The sequence below is a fragment of the Rhododendron vialii genome, chromosome 10a (genome assembly GCF_030253575.1).
Source record: "Rhododendron vialii isolate Sample 1 chromosome 10a, ASM3025357v1".
NCBI classification, from domain to species: domain Eukaryota; kingdom Viridiplantae; phylum Streptophyta; class Magnoliopsida; order Ericales; family Ericaceae; genus Rhododendron; species Rhododendron vialii.
Window position 1 is genome coordinate 8,309,096 of NC_080566.1, and position 19,585 is coordinate 8,328,680.

General features: G+C 41.5%; 1 pseudogene; it reads left to right on the top strand.

The window, feature by feature from the left end:
- The first annotated feature begins 2,073 nt into the window (after positions 1 to 2,073).
- On the top strand, positions 2,074 to 17,510 carry LOC131303645 (KRR1 small subunit processome component homolog; annotated as a pseudogene).
- The last annotated feature ends 2,075 nt before the right edge of the window (positions 17,511 to 19,585 follow it).

Below are 19,585 nucleotides of genomic sequence, written 5' to 3' on the forward strand. Positions count from 1 at the left end.
TGGTCTTACCGAATCTGCTTTGAGCCCATTGAACTAATCCGGAACTAGCTGTATCCCAGGGAGGAAATCTATGAAGAATATAAGGCTATTCGGCCACTCTGCACCTGTTCGGCAGGGGGCTCGACAACATCCCCGGTCTGTGATTATTGGTAAGACTGAACAAACTCTCTCACGATGATTCTCTCTAACAAAAACGAGGATCTCCAATTGGTGGTCTTGAATGCAGGCATGTAATGTGAGGCACTTATTTTCACGGGAGCAAGTGAGCCGGCGATAGTTGCTATATACCAAAGGGACGTCGCTTCTTTTTTCAAAATCCCCAACACTCTGTTTTTTTTTTTTTTTAAACAACTTTAAACGTATCATATATCGAATAAAACAAAGTACAAGCGTGCGAGTGCAAAAGATACTATCGGCCCGAAAAAAAAACTCATGATTAAAATTCACTCAGCATCGGACCCAGAAATGTAGTGAACACTGGTTGGTTCACATTTCGGCCCGAAAATAAAACTCATGATTAAAATTCACTCAACAATACTAGTTGTGAGGAAATTCATAATGATCGAATCTTGATCAGTAGTAACTGGTCGGTTCACATTTCCTTTGGACTCTGGGTGAAACCCACTTTTTATAAGAAATGTAGAGATAAACTTATTACCCTTAGGGCATTCACGTTTGTCTCGCTACTTGCCTTTCAACGGTATAATAAAGAGCCAAATCGACAGAAATCACATGCATCAGTCTCTCTACCGCCCTCCCTATTTTGCGATTGAAGTTGCTTTGCTCCAGTGCATCTTCATTTCCCATGAGGCACTATTCATTCCTTTATTATTTTACTATTTACTAATTTACACGTCCTTTGTTATTCTTTTTTTTTTTTTATCGGATATTCTGTTATTCTTTTTTAGTAAATGGATGTCCGAGTCAGTTTATGCGCATCTCAAAAAAAAATTCAGTTATTCCATTTTTTTTATAATCGGATGTTCGGATCAGCTTGCACAACGTCGATTAATTCCAAGGTTCTGAAAGTAATAACCGGACATAACCCCAGTGGCCACGTGAGTTTTGAACATGCGACCTCATTGGTTAAGCACTTATTACTTTCTCATGTCCATTTTGCCAACTCCATGGTATTGTAAACAAATTAAGTGTTTTAATTTTCAATTCGTTTGAACTGGTGCAAAGATCTTATTTTTTTGATCATTTTATCTTAAAGGGTCATAATTTACTTTTGTCTCTAGGGCTCTCCTAATCAAGTATTTGCTTTAGAGAGTCCCAAATAAAAAGCAGATACTTAATTATGAGAGCCTTATAGACTAAAATTAATTATAATCCTTTAGAATAATATGATTAGAAAAATAAATTTTTCGCATCAGTTTAAACGGATTAAAAATTGGCTTTAGGGCTCTCACGTACGGGCCCTATGATAGCCATAAAATCAAATGACGAGCAAATACATACTTAATTATGAGAGAAATATGAGGATAAATAAAGGAAATACAAAAGTATGAATATTTAATTGAGTAGAGAGTAAGAGTAAAGAGTCTAATGCAGTAGATATTTTACAAGTGAGTAACTAAAATAATAAAGTGAATTTTTAAGATATAATTTGGTTCAAAATTTAAAAAGGTTGATGCGGATGCTCTTAAATCCGATCATGTGGTTTTGGGTTCTAATTTTTGTTCCCGACAAATTCTTCTGTGTGAACGGTTCGGATCATTGAATTGCACGATTTCTGATCATTGAATTGGATCAATAAGAGCATCTCCAGCCTTGACTCATTTTAAGACTCAAATTTAAAAATGGGGCAAAAACCACAAAAATCTCTCTCCAATCTTTGACCCAAACCCTTCCTCATTTTGGGTTTTACCCATTTTTTTGCCCAAATCTGAGACAACTTTTGCCTTGACCCATTTCTCCAACGGCTAGTTAGAGAGAGAGAGAAAGAGGGAGATTGTAAAATTTGGGTTTGATGGTTGGAGATGTGTCTATCCAAAATAAATTTTTACTCAAAAATTGACTCAAATTTGAAGAAAAATATGGGTGAAGGCCGGAGATGCTCTGGCAGGCCCGAAAATACCCAACCGCACATCGGGCAGCTTGTTCCCAAACTGCTGAGAATCCCTCTTGGAAGGCTCGCGCAGGAGGAGCGACTACCCCCACCCCAGCCAGCCATATACACTAGGGTTTTGCGACCTCATATTCTCTCTCCCTCCAATCCTCTCTCTCTCTCTCTCGCTCTCTCTCACAGTGTAACGAACACGGAGAGCTCTCTCTCCCCGCCGCCGCCTTCTCCTTCTCTAGCACTCGTAAGCCTCCTCTCTTCTCGCTCTTTACGTGCACATGAGTTTGTGTGCCTATGTGTGTGTGAATTCATATACGGCGACGGTGCTGGCGGCCGCCGACTTGCTACACAGGAGAGGTCAATCTCTCTCCCTCTCTCTGTCACTCAGAACTTCTGTTATAGCTATTACACCTACGCACATTCTCATTAGTGACATTTTTTTTCTCCCTACACATTTATTTGGTACAAGCAATCAATTAGCTTTCGGAAAAGAGTGATTGAAGTGAAGTTGGGGTTTTTGTTTGGTTCCTAATGCAGATGGGGAATTCGGATGAGAACGGATTCAACAGCGACGAGGCAGAAGAGGCACAGTTGAGGACGACAAAAAAGCACAAGGGAAAGCATGACAAGCCGAAGCCATGGGACGACGACCCCAATATCGACCACTGGAAAATCGACAAGTTCGACCCTTCTTGGAACGAAAGCGGCATGCTTGAAGTCAGCTCTTTCTCTACCCTCTTCCCTCAGTACAGAGGTAAACTAAAACCCCACCCCATATCTCCTTCCTTAAAAAAATCATAGGCAGGCCCCGTTGGGGATATTTGGATTTCCAATGATGGGTTTTTTTTTTTTCATTTAGGTTACTGAAAACAAAGATATGAAGGTTAATCTGTAGTCTCATAGGTAGCTTGTAAGGCTTCAAACGATTCACCGAGCTGTTCACGAGCAACTCGAGACTCGGGTTGTTATGGGCTCGGCTCGGCTCGGCTTGCTAGTAAACGAGTCAAGCTCGAGCTCAAGTTTTAAGCTTGTTTGGTAAATGAGCCGAGCTTGAGTTACTTCTAACTCAGCTCGTTATGGGCTTGGCTCGATTTGGCTCGTTAGTAGATAAGTCAAGCTCAATATTTAAACTCATTTACTAAAAGAGCTGAGCTTGAGTTACTAGATTCAGCTCGTTATGGGCTTGGCTCGACTCGGCTTGTTAGTAGATGAGTCAAGCTCAAGCTCAAGTTTTAAGCTCATTTAGTAAATGAGCCTAGCTCGAGTTACTCGTTAATAAAAGTTCGGCTTGTTTATGGAGGCTTGGCTCATATATAGGGGCTCTTTAGTAAACGAACTGAGTTAGAACATCTCAATAACAAATGAGCAGAGCTCGATTATTTAGGCTCGACTCCAGTTTGAGCTAGGCTAGTTTTGAAGGAGCCGAGCTCGAACACTTAAAAGCATAGCTCGGCTCGTTTGCAACTCACTTGTGAGTTGCGAGGATTAGAGGTAGAAAATCTAGTCTCTTGCTGGCTGCTGCCCCATGGGCATGTGTATCGAGCTCGTTGTAAATTTTGTGATTTTTGGTTAATGAACCCTTGCATTACCTAAGAAAAGATTAGAGGTAGGAAACAGGAGTGCGTCCTTTGTTGGGGTGTTATCACTCATTGTTATTTCTAATTCATTATATCAAGTTCCCACGCTGAAGTGGAATTCTTGATTAAGCTATGGAATAAGAATCTGAGCTATTCAAATTTCAAAGTGAATAATATTGCCAAATTCATTTGATGTTCAAATCCAATCCAAACAGTCCCTGATTCAACACTTACCTTTTCCGGGTTGATTTGCATCAATCCAGTGATGGCAATATGGGAATGTTGGTGATATGCCTACACTTAATTGAATTTTCTTCTGAAAACTAGGGGCCTGCAAATGTTTGTTATAATGAAGTTATGAACTGTAAATAGGCTCGCAGTAGTTAAAAAATTTCCTTCAAGTTTCCTGTCAAACCATGGTGACACATTCAAAAATTGGTGTGGATGTTGTGTATGAAATGAAATATGGTTCTATTTACGTGATTTCTTTTGGAGCATAGGGGGCTGATTGACTATCTATAAATTATGGTGGCCGAGTCAGATCACAGTGTGAGTTACACAAACAAATATTATGGGTTTTTTTTTTTGTTCCACATGCTGCCAACTGAATGAGCATACTGATAGTCTGATAGTCGTTATTGGGCTCTCGATTTTGGTGAGGCTAAGTTATTTCTTCTTACAACTGAAAAGGGGAAAGAGGGTTGATTAGTCACTGGTTTCAGAGCTACTTCCATTTGATTACATATTTAGACATGTTGCTGGGAAATTTGATGAAAATAGGATCGAATGAATTTGAAATAGTTGCTTGAAACTCTTAGTTTATAATCACCCCCATTGTAATCTAGGTTGGATACAGTGGCAAATCAAATTGTTCACAATCTAGTGTATGTGTATCTACCCCTAGAGGGGGTAGAAAGCTATAGCTGTTTTGATTTGATTTTCGCTTTTGTAATTTTTATCACTCATTCTCAGACTCGTGTATCTTTCTTGGTAAAGCTTTGTGTAACGTGACCATCAGTTCCCGTTTTAGTTTGCAATGCCACACCCGTTCCTAATGCTTGGTCCACTATACCATTTTGGGATGTTTCCAAGTGTTTGTCCATCTTAGAAAGCCGATAATATAAAATTAGTTATTTTCCAAAACTATCCTCATAATATCTGTAATTGTAATTCGAATGAGTTAGAATAAGGGCCAATAAATGAAGTAACCCATTGAGATTTCGCTTACACAAAAAAAAAAAAAAAACCATTGAGATTTTATTCAAAGTGTACTCATTACATGTCCCCTCAAAGAGTCAGAATTCCTAGAAGAGACTAACAATTAGGAATGTAGAGAGTATTTGACAGGGAGACTGTCAGAAGGGTAGAGGAAAAGTTTAGAATCTCCATAAAATGCTCCTTTCTGGTTCAATTAGAGGATTGGTATTGTTGTGTATGATATTTTATATTACAAATCCTCTTGTAATGCAATTGTGGGCATTTACAAGATCTATCACTTGGATTTTGTGGGCTTAAATAGCAATGTGAAGTTGTACGGATGTATGTGTCTATGTAAGCATTCACGTGAAAGTATAAGACTTATTTTAAAATTAATAAGTGAGAGCCTTTTCCTTGTTCTATGCAGAAAAATACTTGCAAGAAGCTTGGCCTATTGTGAAAAGTGCTCTGAAAGAGTATGGAATTTCGGGTGAACTCAATTTGGTAGGTGCTCATATATGTTTCCGTTCGTGTATATGCTAGTGGAGATTCTTGAAATAGATGATCATTTTGACTTCTAAAAAGTGAAAAAGAACGAGTTGACAAATGGTGGACTTGATAACCTACATGTATGCATGAATTTGGAGATGGCTGCTTCAAGTGGTTGGGGCAGGTTATCAAACCCAACCTTTGAAACAAGGAGATACCGAAACCCTCAAGGATACTAAATTACAAATTTTGTTCCACGTTAGTTGAGCACTTCTGTCCGAAAAAGTACTTGATTCTGTTCATGCCAAAGAACGCAAGAAACTGCTCATGTCCCTGTCATCCCAAGAGTCTGAACCTTTTTATGGGATCCAAGGCCTTTAATGTCAATAGAGAGGATGACAAATCACCCAATCAACCTCCGCCAACTGAAAAACTTCCCATCGTTACAATAAAATGAGATACGTACTTTCACCCAATCAACCTTTGTCAACTGAGCTTTATATACTTTATACACTAAGAATACTACTAAATTTGGAGATGGGTTCCTGATGGTTCAGTGTTTTAAATGGCGAAAGGCGCACCGAGGCGCAACGATCCCTTGGGGCTTTAGCGCAAAGCGCAAGGCGCGGGGCGCGCTTTATTGACGCGAAGTGCAAAAAAAAAAAAAAAAAATTCTACGCAAGGCAAATTTTATTAGAACAAGTTTTCAACACAAATAAACACTTGTAAAACTTTCAAATGTCATAAAACATAACATGTCAATGGTTAACGAAAGTACCAAACACTAAACATAACATATCATCCATGAAAAGCTAACATAATAATGTTTAGCCTTAGAGACATAACAAAAGGATTAAAGACAATAAAATCTAGAGGCATGCATAGGCATTACTAGAATTTTTAGATGTCATCTACAAATAACAAGTACAAATAAATACAACAAACTGAACAAATACTTTAAATAGAGTTGGAAACAAAAAAAAAAAACAAGTGAAAAAAAAAGAAAAAAAAAGCAAAGGGGGGTCCTACTACTGGAAAAAAAGAAAAAAAAAGAAAAGGGGGGTTGTGACTGGAAAAAAAAGAAAAAAAAAAGGGGGGGTCCTGGACAATCGGTGAAAATAGAAAGAAAATGAAGAAGAAGAAGAAGGTGAGAGGAGGAGAAGGAGGAGGAAGCAAACGTGAAATGGTGAGAGGAGGAGGAAGAGGAGGAGGAGGAGGAAGAAGAAGTTGTTACTTGGAGTCAACAATCAGAGAGGGAGAGGGAGAGGGAGACCAGAGAAGAAGAAGCTGGGTCCGATCGTCCGAGACTCTGAATCGTCGAAGAGGCTGTTGCTCGATCTGGTTTGTCAATCGAATAGGGCTCCCATTGATTTAAAGGAAGAAATTATTCAGTGCATCGCGAACGTAAGACTGATTTTTACCTCACAACAAAAAGCGCGCGCGCCTTAGCGCTTTGGCGCCTTGCGCTATAGCGCGCGCCTCAGCGCCTTTCTTGCGCCTTTGTGTTCTGCGCTTTAGCCCATAGTTCCGAAGCGCAATCCTTGCGCTGCGCTGCGCCTCGCGCTGAAGCGCGTGCTTTTTAAATCACTGTGATGGTTCATATATGGACTCATTCTTTTGGCTAATGCATCAAAATTTTAGGTAATATGATCATTGGGTATGATTTACACCTATTAACTTTGTAATAAGATTAGCTATTTTGCTGGCTGGTTTTTTTATTTTTTATTTATTTGGCTGGCTGGTTCAAACATGAAAATAACCTGGAAAGCTTTATTGCTGAAACTGTCATGAAGTCTTAACAAATGGGTATTTATTCCTGATGGATTTGTATATGGAGAAGAAGAATCTTGCCTTCAAAAGTAGTTGGGGCAAGCGTTAGGGGTTTGTCAGTTTTTAAAATGAAGTTTGTTGTCTAACATTAAGTATGGAGGTTTACCTTATTGACTTTTCATCGAATGTTTTGTTGCATCTTTTCTAGTCAATTTGATTAAGTTTTTGCTTTATCGGTGCTCAGGTTGAGGGATCTATGACTGTCTCAACCACTAGAAAGACAAGGGATCCCTATATTATCGTGAAAGCTAGGGATCTCATTAAACTTTTGTCAAGAAGTGTTCCCGCACCTCAGGTATTTCGCTGGCACTTTTTCCTAGGTTTAGTTTTGTGATAACTTTTTTCCGGGGTAATGCCAATTCAAAAATCTCCTTTTCTTCTTAACATCTGATGATTAAAGGATATATACAGCTTAAGTGATGGGTTTCTTTATTGTTTGTTCCTTTGTCCTTTTGGTTTCTTGAACGACTGACCATTGTATCTCACTATAGTTGGAACACCGTATCTGTTTTAACCTTTTTCCCTTACATATGTAGATGTTTTGTTCCATTGGGAAATGATTTTGTTCCATTTGCTTTTGTGCTCAAACCACTTTTTGTTGTTGTAGGCGATCAAGATACTGAATGATGAAATGCAGTGCGACATCAGCAAGATTGGCAACTTAGTCCGCAATAAGGTGCGTCCTTTAGAGTTCGAATAATGGCATGTAGTAAAGCGTGATATTTTTTTTTTTGAATCATCATATGACATTACTAAAATGACGGGGTTATTTTGAGTTTTCAGTTTTCGTTGCCAAGTTGCCAACCATATGGTCTTAGCAGAGCTGCAACTTTTAGCAGGGGTTAGATATAATTTCAAAGTCTTGAGAAAGCTTTTGATGGTTATAAAATGTTTTTGAGCCGTTTCATCTTTGTTGTATAATGACAAACATGGTTAAGAGGACAAAAAATGGCAAAAAGCATGCACAGGCATTGTGGAACTGGATGGAACTTGGTGAATGTTTCTAATGCTGGAATATTATGCGTGACCTGATATCAAAGTAGATCTGGTTATTGTTTTGAGATTCAGAAAGGTGTTGAGAATTATTATCATCTTTTGCAGGAACGATTTGTCAAACGACGGCAACATCTTGTGGGACCCAACTCATCCACTCTGAAGGTGTGTGAAGTCAGATTCTCCACTCACTGGATTGGATTACCCTTCTGAATCCCTTCCTATTTTCCTTTCTCCTGATGGAGAAAAATGGCCACAATATGGTGTCTTATTTATGTTGTTAATACCCATGCCATGAAATACTTTGCAATGTGTGAGATTTCTCTCTTTGCGGGACAGCTCACAATTTTCTGGTATGCAGGCGCTGGAGATTTTGACAGGTTGTTATATTCTTGTCCAGGTATATTTCTATGATTGCTCAACCCCCTTGAGTTGAATAACCATAACTGCAGTTTCATAGTACATTTTTTTTTTCACTTTCAAAGAAAAAAGAAATAGTACATGTTTTTTCGTGGCTGAATTTCATCTTTAATCATCACCAATATGTTTGTCAAATGGTGAATTCATTCCACTTGTAATTGAGTAGGGAAGCACAGTTGCTGCTATGGGTTCATTCAGAGGTTTAAAACAAGCTAGGAGGATAGTGGAGGACTGCATGCTGAATAAAATGCATCCAGTATACCACATCAAGGTGAATTTGCTGCTGTTTTACTCTTATTCAATTCTTGTTTGCTCTTCTGAACTGTGAGAACTGGGACAGGTTTCTTCCGAAGTTCAAAAAGTATGATATATTCTGTTTTGTCCTATTTAAATGCAAATATTATGCAAGGCGCATCTTTTAGTTCATCGGATCTTACATTTTCCATCACTTAATATCATTTTCAGGAAAAATGTTAAGCAAAAGAAAGTTAAGAGTAAAGAGAAGAAACCTTATACACCTTTCCCTCCTCCACAACAACCTAGCAAGGTAAGTTGCACTGTTTGCTGGATAGATCTAAATATTAAATTTATTTCCTTGCCACCCTTTCTTGGGTCATTTCTAAATTTTGTTGACTGTGTTTGTTAGATTGCACTAAGAACGATATTGCAAATCACGCAAGTATTGACTTGTTTAGTTACAGTTCAGTTTCAAGACCTAGTAAGAATGTCCAGAACACAAGAATTAGAAATGACCAGATATGGGTTATTCATCTGTTTGTTAGGTTGTATGCAGTCAAGGAGTTCTAGAGCTATGGCCGCAGACATTAGTTTCCTCATTTTCTAGTAACAATTTGTAAGGCAATTTTCTATCCTTCCGTCTTTTTATGGGTGAGACATTCACGAGAAGGCCACTTTTCAATTTGCAGAGAGTTAAATGCTTGTTTGATAAAACTGAAAGCAGAAAACTGAACATTTTAAGTTCAATAGGTGGTTGATAAAAATATCAATGGCTGAATTAAAACAACCGATATAAAGAGAAATGATTGTTGGTCATATTATTTGTGATTGTTCTCTTTTAGTTGAAATAATGGATGTCATGTGTTTGTGGTTGTGGCAGTGGTGTGGCGGTGGTGGTAGTAGCAGAGGAAGAGTGGTGATGGTTATAACAAAAGTGTTGTACGGTTTGCAAGGAATAGGAGTAGGAGAGGATGAGATGCGATGGAAACTTACCAAATCGGGTCTTTTTGAGGTGAAATCTTATTATCAATCATTACGGGGGAGTGGTTACTCAACCTTTCCGTGGCAAGCGATTTGGAAAACAAAAGTGCCTTTGAAAGTGGCTTTTTTTGTTTGGTGCGCGGCTCAAGGCAAAATTCTTACAATCGATAATCTGATTCGTAGACGGAGAATCATTGTTAATTGGTGCTGTATGTGTAAAAGGGATGCAGAATCGGTGAATCATCTCCTCATCCATTGTTCAGTGGCATGGGAACTTTGGTCCACGGTGTTATCTTGGTTTGGGTTACGATGGGTTATGTCGAGAAATGTTATGGAGCTTTTAATAGCTTGGAGGGGTGCTAGAGTGGGCAAGCGGAGAAAGCGCGTATGGGCTATGATTCCTCTTTGTTTGATGTGGACTATTTGGCGTGAGAGGAATTCGAGATGTTTTGAAGGGGTCGAGAAGCCTTTATTTAAAATTAAAAGTTTAGTGGTTAGTAGCTTGTATAGTTGGGACAAGGGAGATTGTAATCCCTCCCTTGATCATTTTCTTGAGTGGTTTGAGTTGTTCTTTTCGACTGGTGGTGTATAGGGCCTTTTTGTCTTGATGGCCTTTTTTTGTTTTCAGGTGGCATTTCCTTAATGCCTTTTTTAATATAAATATTTACTTATCAAAAAAAAAAAAAAAAGTGTTGTGGTGGAAGAATGGCGAGTGGGGACAGTGTTTGTGGGGGTGGAGAGGTGGTGGTGGTGGATGGTAGTGCAAGTGATGACGGTGGTGAGTGGAGGATAGTTCTGGTGGTGAAGAAGTAGGGTGAATGTAGCAGCATAACATGATGGAGATACAGAGAAATAGTGGTGACACCTTTGGAGCGGTGGTGGTAGTAGTAATTGTAGCGATCGTGGAGTGTTGGTGGTAGGGATGGGCCGATGGCAATAGTGGAGTGGTGGTGGTCATGGCTGCAGTGGTGGTAGTGGCTAGTGGCAGCGGCGGTGATAATGGATTAGTGGTGATTGGGGGTGCATGGTGGTGGTGATGGTGGCAGTGGTAACTATTATGGTGGCGGTGGTTGTGGAGGAAGGGTGGTACACAAGTGCTGACAAATTCGGTCAGAATTAAGTAGGTACTAGCCTACTTAATTTTTGTAACTTTTTAACCTTACATTTCAAGAGGCACTTAAAAAATATAAAGTTTGATGAATTTTCGTTATCAAACCAACTTAATTACTTTTCACTTTTCACTTTACACATTCAGTATTAAGTGTTAAATTGGGTTATCAAACAATCTTACTTGCGGATCCAAAAAAAAAAAACCTTCAACTCATAATATTTTTGTTCCATTCTTTCATTCTCTGCTACAGCTGTTGTATTTGATATACCCTCTCGGTAATAGACATTTTCACTATGTAGATAGTGTTGTAGTAACCTCCGCGACGTGGAGTTGTTTGAACTTTGACGTAGTCTAGGAGTTACAACTTACAACTTGCACTTAGGGTCTTGACTTTTTTTTGAAGGCAACGCCTAAGAAGCTGTTCCCCAGTTAGCAAATTTGGTACCTTTCTCTCGGCTGACCCTCTTGTGGGACCTTTCTTATAATTGCTTTGTGTTATGCAATCTGCAATTTGTTTTTCTCCACTTCGGTTCTTAAGGAGAACAATTTTGTGAATTACATTGCTGAAATGATACCTTGTTTCTCAGTCTCCATCTGGCGGTTTGGGTAATTCGAAGATCAAACATCTGTGCATGATGTTATTTGATCCTTAAAAGTTCTATAATCTTCTCAGATTGATGTGCAACTGGAAAGTGGTGAATACTTCTCAAGTGACCAACAGAAGTCAGAAAAGAAGTGGCAGGAAAAGCAGGAGAAACAAACAGAAAAAACAGCTGAAAACAAAAGAAAGAGAGAAGCAGCTTTTGTTCCTCCAAAGGTTTGTTTCTGGAGTTTTGTCCTCTGCATATTACTTTCAGTATCAATCAAGTTCGCTTTTTTAACCCAGTCACGATTGTGCAACCACAGGAACCCATAAGGCAGGATATCGGTACATCAAATGCTGAAAAGAACGATGTGGCCGCCATGGCCATGTCTTTAAAGGTAACAAGATCCAGAGACTTTTAACTTCTCCAGAAAAAGATCTTGTGCTGCGGAGAAGAGTCCATTTAATAGACTTGCATTGCACGTACATTGTATTTTGTTAATGCTTATACATTTTTGTTGCAGAAAAAGGCTAAAGAGTTTGGAAAGCAGAAATCTATGGAGAACATTGATGCTGAAAAATATATTGCTTCTGGTTCTGGAGACCAGCATTCGAAAAAAAAAATCCAGGCGCTATGAGAAGTAGGTTACTGACTGAGTAGCTCCTGAAACTGTCACATGCCATGAAGTTAGGCGTGACGATTGTGCCATTGAACTGTTGTTTACGAATTATACACTATATTCACTCAGTAGCTGGGTGGTTTAGCCGTTTGCCTTAGAGCATCTCCAATCCATGTCTGAAAGTCTAAAATAGAGAATGCATGTGACATATTGGAGGGAGATTTTGTAATTTATTCTCACTTTTTTGCACTTTATGAAAGAATTTAGGAGGAATCCCTCCTACTTTTTAGATATTTGGGTCTCCAAATTGTCTTTGGTTCTCCAAATATGGAGACCCTAATCTAAAAAGTTAGATGGGTTGCTCTTATATTCTCTCATAAAGTGTAAATAAATTACAAAATTTTCCTCCAATATATCACATCTATTTTCTATTTTGGAGGTTTAGAGATGGGTTGGATTTTTGAATTATTTTGAAAACCCCCAATTTTTTTTGAAATTTTATCTTTTCAAGACCATCAGCTCTCTCTCTCTCTCTCTCTCTCTCTCTCACACACACACACACACACACACACATTTTAAGTTTTCGCATAAATTCCCGCATGGTTTGTATATTTTTCCAACTTATTAGAGAGGAATTTTACACATCTGGCATTAATTTTTCCTACAAGTTTAGTATTTTTGCATGAATTCTCACATGATTTGTATTTTTTCAAGGAAACGTAGCACAATTGCACAGCAATTTCCCCCATAAGTTTAGTATTGTAATTAAAAATTCAGAAAGCGCGTACCAGATTGGAGAGACCAACAATCTGCTAAAAGGTGTGTTTCCTCGTATCGGTTGAGTAATATTTTAGTGTCAGGGTTCGGAAAATCATAGAAAATACCCTTGAAGTCATTGTACAAGAACAAACTCTACATGGACCCAGCATGAGAGAAAGGTAAGGCTTGATTGAGACCCACAATGTGAAAGGGGGAATTTATGGAACAAATTTTTGAAGGGATTTGTGGAGCAAGAATGCTTGAAAAACCAACCAATAAAGTGGAGTGCCATTATATTCTTTCTCCAAAAAATAACAGGGCATATGACTCAAAGTTGCAAAACAGAGTAGGGGAGAGACTTACTACGCGAAAAGTTTTGTTGAAAAAGGTTTCGAGACTCAAAACATGTGTCAGTTCCTACACGAAATCAGGTTGACTTTGTGGGTAAAGTTTACCAAATCCTAGTCTCATAGTGGGAAATGGGCCAAGAAAGTGACCAATTTGGGGCAGGGCCTAGAAGAATCGGCCAGTCATTTTCTCAAGAATGAACAAACATTGAGCCCGTTGAACCAACCCGGAACTAGCTGTATCACGAGGAGAAAATCTAAGAAGAATATAGGGCTATTCGGTCTTACTGCATTTGCGTTGAGCCCATTGAACCAATCCAAAACTAGCTGTATCCCAGGTAGAAAATTTATGAAGAATATAAGGCTATTCGGTCGCTTTGCACCTGTTCGGTAAGGGGCTCGGCAGCATCCTCGGTCCGTGGTAACTGGTAAGACTGAACAAACTCTCTCACGATGATTCTCTCTAACAAAAACGAGGATCTCCAATTGGGGGTCTTGAATGTCGGCATGTAATGTGAGGCACTTATTTTCATGGGAGCAAGGGAGCCGGCAATATCTGCTATATACCAAGGGGATGTCGCTTCTTTTTTCAAAATCCCAAACACTCTGTTTTTTTTTTTTTTAACAACTTTAAACATATCATATATCGAATAAAACAAAGTACAAGTGCACGAGTGCAAAGGACACTACTGGCCTGAAAATAAAACTCATGCTTAAAGTTCACTCAGCATCGGACCTAGAATTCCACTCTAGAGGTAGGTAGATGGAGGATCGCCATTGAATCTTACTCCCGCCGAAATGTCGTAGATGAATCTTCCTTCAAATGCTTTCATCGATGCCATTAGAGAGTTCAAGAAATTGTTGCCCGAACCAAACCGACCAGGGTCTCATGCAAGAACCTGTCCCAAACCTAGAACTCTAGATTTGGGCCTCTAAAGCGCAAAAATGATGGGGAGAGTGGAAGATTTCCCACCTAAGGAAAGAGCTTCAACATCGCACTACCATGGAGAAGAGCAGAAGATTGGAAAGAGAGAGTTTGACTGGCAGGGGACCAAAGGGTTGAGAAGAAGGAAGAGATCAGAAGAGGAAAATGGAAGCGTAAAGCAATGAAAGGAGGTGGGAGGGAAATCACCACTCAACACACACACACAGGATCACTACACTCCATTGATATATTTCTATGAGTTGTTTGTTGTAGCATTTTCGATCAACCTAAGATCGGGAACCCTAACCTTGTACTGGAGTCTCACAGGCGGGCTACACTACTAAAAGCGTGCAAAAGGTTATTCAAGCACTAAATGGTACCCACTAGTGGACAGTGAGATTTCTTTGGGGTTAAAATAGTAATAGATGTTGCGGAAACTAAGGACCAAACCAGAACACAAACACACACACAAACACAGAGACAAAGATTTACGTGGTTCCCCAAAATCGGGTACGTCCACGGGGTAAACCGGAGCAATTATTCAAACAAAGGAAGCTTTACAAGTGAGGTCTCTCACCTCACCACACTCTCTCATCTCTGACCTACATTTCTACTGCAAACAGACCTCACAATTTCCTTCAATGGTCTCTCACTCAAGAGAGATAATTCTTACAGAAAACTAGTGCCTTCATTTATAGGTACAATTCAGTGCACTGTTCACAAGCATGGGAGAATCAATTTCAATAATGCTGACCCACGCCTGAGATTTTCCATGCCAGACAAAACCATTACTCCATGGCTGCATGAGGACTAAATGACCACTTGTAGGCCACTTGCTTTCAATCATCAACGGAGGTGTGCTGGTGAACAGGGAAGTGCAGACTTTGCACACAAAGTCTCTTCTGGTGTGCTAGCAACAGGAGAAGTGCAGACTTTGCACACAAAATCTCTTCTGGTGTGCTAGCAACAGGAGGGTGGAGCCACCCAAAAGTCAACAATCTCCACCTTGGCGATAACCCTCTAAGACACAATCAAGCTGCCTCCAAATACAATCCAAAAACTTGAACAAACAGACTCTCTACAAACTCTAACAAACAAAGAGAGACAAGAGAGCAAACAACAAAAGCAAACAACATTGCTCTCAAAACCGGACAAACAAACAGACTGACTGCAGATAATAGATGCTCTTAACAAATTCAGAATACCGGAACAAACCAACAGAAGAGCCAGATTTTCGAAGTCTTCGAGTAAACTTCAGAACAGATTCGGACAAGTCGCGCGACAACTCAAAAGTCCCGGCAACAGATTCATATACAAATTCAGATGCTTGACCCACATCAAGCCAAATGCTCAACCTCGATTGAGCCAGGCGCCCCAGAGGCGCATGCACCCCGAAGGTGCTTAACATTGAATCAGGTGGACTGAGCTTGAACCACCATCAAACTCACTCCCAATAACTTCAGCGGACAGATCTGCAGTAGATTCAAAATCAAATTCCCCAATAACGGTGGCAGCTCCACCTTCAGCTTTACTCACACACACACAGTGCACACACTGCACTTTTCATACAACAAGGGGAAGTGATCCCCTGTGGTCACACCCACCCACTAAGGGTGTACCCCAACAATCACCCCCTACACCCGAGTGGGGTAATCGTTGAATCCGCAGCGTTGTCCGACTGCAATCCGCCACTCTAGCACCACAGCTATCCCCTGCTCACACCAGAGGCTCCACTCGCCAAATAATCTCACACATCACCTACGAGGAGGCTAAAACAACCCAGCTAGATATTCGTGGCTCATATCGGCAACACCGCCGATACACTGCACCCCCTCAACCGAGTGCTCCGCATCCAAACCCGGATGCTCCACATCTCAATCCCGAGATGTCCGCAGCAAAGTCCATTTCTATCCGCGCTCCTCTGCTGCTTGAGCGCCCGCATCACCCCCTGGATGCTGTAATCCGCGTTCGTCAATCCCGTTCTGCTCCTCTAGTCAAGCGCCTGTGTCACTGCTAGCCATCAGAAGTTTCACCACCCCCACACCGGAAGTGTATCTACCAACTGACCGAGTGTCTCCTTGCAAGACCAGATCTTCCGCGGCTGAACCCCGAACGCACCGTGCCCAATCACAGAGCACAAAATCCGATTGAACCAGACTGCTTCCGATCACTGTCAATCATCTCCGCAAACCAATGCACTAGTGAGCGCCTGTGTCACTACCAACCCGAGTGTATCCTTGCTCACTAGCTCCGCGCATGTTTGCCTCGATCAACCTCTGATCTCTGCAAGTCTGCTCCGCTAAGCGCTCGCACCGGCCTAGGAGCCCCCAATCCGAAAACGGAGCCCGCGGTTGCGTCTGGAACGTCGAGATAGTCAAAATCGACTAATCATACGCGAAAAACGGAGTCCGAATGGCCCCGAAATCGCAAAAAACCAAATCTGGCAGTTTGACCATTGACCAGCCACTGTACCGCTGACTGGACTGCCATGTCAGCGTTGACCTGCTGACGTGGACAGTTGACCTCTGACGTGTCACCAAAATGGGACATTCCTGCTGACGTGGCACCGCCACGTGGTCGCTGACGTGGCTGCTGACTGGGCCGCTGACTCATCGCCTAGTCAGCGTTGACCGCCCATGTGGCGTTGACCGGCACACGCTCTCCACACGCCAGCGTGTGCTCTCCGCGTGCCAGCGTGCGCTATCCATGCGCGCGCGCAGATCTGACGCGCTTCGCACGCCCCACCTTTGACCGGCGCGTGCTCGCTCCTCCGGCCACCTCCGGCGACGTTCCGACCACCGTTGTGATCGTCTCTTCAAGCCCCATCCGACCCTGTGCTCCAACCTTCAATTCGAGCAACCACAATATCGGGCTTTTCAAAACAGCCTCTCTGCCCGTCGCCGACTCCGCCCACAGCGATCGAATGGCTCCCGAGCCTTCATCCGGTGACGAAACTCGACCCCGTCACCTCCTATAGACTCGTCTCAGTGAGGTGCACAACCCTTACTGGTCCGATTGAGTTTTCAGACGGCTCAACCGAGAACCCAGCTTAGGCCATGCTCCGTGCTTTCTTCCGATCGTGCTGTCCGTGCTCCTCCGGTGATGTCCGCAGCCCGAACCCGGCGCTCTGATACCAATTGTTGCGGAAACTAAGGACCAAACCAGAACACAAACACACACACAAACACAGAGACAAAGATTTACGTGGTTCCCCAAAATCGGGTACGTCCACGGGGTAAACCGGAGCAATTATTCAAACAAAGGAAGCTTTACAAGTGAGGTCTCTCACCTCACCACACTCTCTCATCTCTGACCTACATTTCTACTGCAAACAGACCTCACAATTTCCTTCAATGGTCTCTCACTCAAGAGAGATAATTCTTACAGAAAACTAGTGCCTTCATTTATAGGTACAATTCAGTGCACTGTTCACAAGCATGGGAGAATCAATTTCAATAATGCTGACCCACGCCTGAGATTTTCCATGCCAGACAAAACCATTACTCCATGGCTGCATGAGGACTAAATGACCACTTGTAGGCCACTTGCTTTCAATCATCAACGGAGGTGTGCTGGTGAACAGGGAAGTGCAGACTTTGCACACAAAGTCTCTTCTGGTGTGCTAGCAACAGGAGAAGTGCAGACTTTGCACACAAAATCTCTTCTGGTGTGCTAGCAACAGGAGGGTGGAGCCACCCAAAAGTCAACAATAGATTCATTGATAGAAAACATATGTACACAAGATAGTCATCTAAAAGTAGCATACGATTTTAGGGTGAGTTTCCCAAATGGGCTAAAGGGGCTTTTAGCTCTTCTAGCACAAAAAAACATGGATTTTGAAGCAGGTCATTTTGCCTCACATACACCAACTTTTGAGGCTAAAGGGACTTTTTTTTTTCCCGAAAACAAAGTGGCTAATATCAATAAAGTTTGGGAACTGATTTTCGCGCTCCAAGATTTGCTGCAGGCGCTCCACATTTTTGTTTTTATACTGTGATGTTGCTGGCAACATCAGTGTATATTTTGTTTTTACACTGTGATGTTGCTGGCAACATCACAGTGTAAAAACAAAAAGGTGGAGCGCCTGCAGTAAATCTTGGAGCGCGAATATCAATTCCCTAAAGTTTAACTTGGCTTATTTTGAGAAACTCAATCAAAAGACTAGAAAGTCACAAAGGACGGTAAGAGACCCAAACTACTACTACCTCTTCTAGCCAAAGAATGGGATACCAATTTGCACAAAATAAAACTCACGATTAAAAACCCAAACAACCGTAACAGTGAGGTCAACAAACCAATTGATCTGATTTGTCATTAGATCGCTACCACCACCGTCTTCTTTCATTAGAGAACCATCACACCCAAGGGCAAAGCCCTCCCTCACCGTCGCTGCTTAAGGGTGGTGAAAATCCTAGAGGAAAGGAGGAAAAGGAAAAAAAGGGCTAGAGTGTTTCAGCGAGATGCTCCGAGTTAAAGAGAAAGGCTTAGAGCACATAATTCGATCTACCAAATTATTTGATCTATTGAGCCAGATACCGATTGAGTTACAAAAAATGGAAAAAAAAAAATTACTCGGGCACTACATCCACTCTGGCAGAATGCTATCCCCTACAATAGCCATGCTTTATTGTGCTCTCTCCCTCAACTTTCCATCAGATTTCCAATTGTGCAAAGAACATACTGAACCCTGACTTCTACTCCTATCTTTTAAGCAGCACATGCCTTCAAAACTAAACAAGTAAGAATAGGATTACTGGAACAGATACCGGATCCGCCTCGAGTCGAGTTACACGCAACCGGATACGCCTGATCCGAGCGCAAGCAAGCAAATTGATCATAGCCCGAACCAGACCCACACACCCCGCCAGACTGGACGCACCCGCTACAATTTGTATCATCCGCGTCCCACCGCAACCCGAACCCACCGTTAAGAACCTCTGTTATATTAATTGAAGGTCGAGCGCTCGTTAAACCCTGAGCCACCACTTGGTTAACATGAAAAATGCCGCTGCCACTGCACCCTGAAATGGCCGTAACTAAGTAGGGCACCGCACCAGCGCTAGTTATTCCAAAATAGTAACTCGCGGTGGTGGCCCTGTTAGTAGTGCGAGGAAACTGGTTGCACTTGCATGGGTACGTCGGGGACCGCCTGGCAACCGTAGTATATCGTCATGTTTTGAGAATCATCGGAGTAGGACCGCCTGGTACGTTATGCCAGGATCTAGAACTACCATGATTATCACAATACAACTATTAAGCGGAAACTAAATAAACAAGAAAGGCGTACTCGGATCCAATAATGCGGAACTTGAGCGATCCAGTGATTAATTGAACCAACCATAATATCGCTAGAGCATTAAGCCCTAGGTGGAAAGTAGGTTTCTCTCTCTTGCCTTACTTTCTAGCCTCTTAGTATATCACGTGCTCTTTTTATAGGCTGAGAAAGGACTG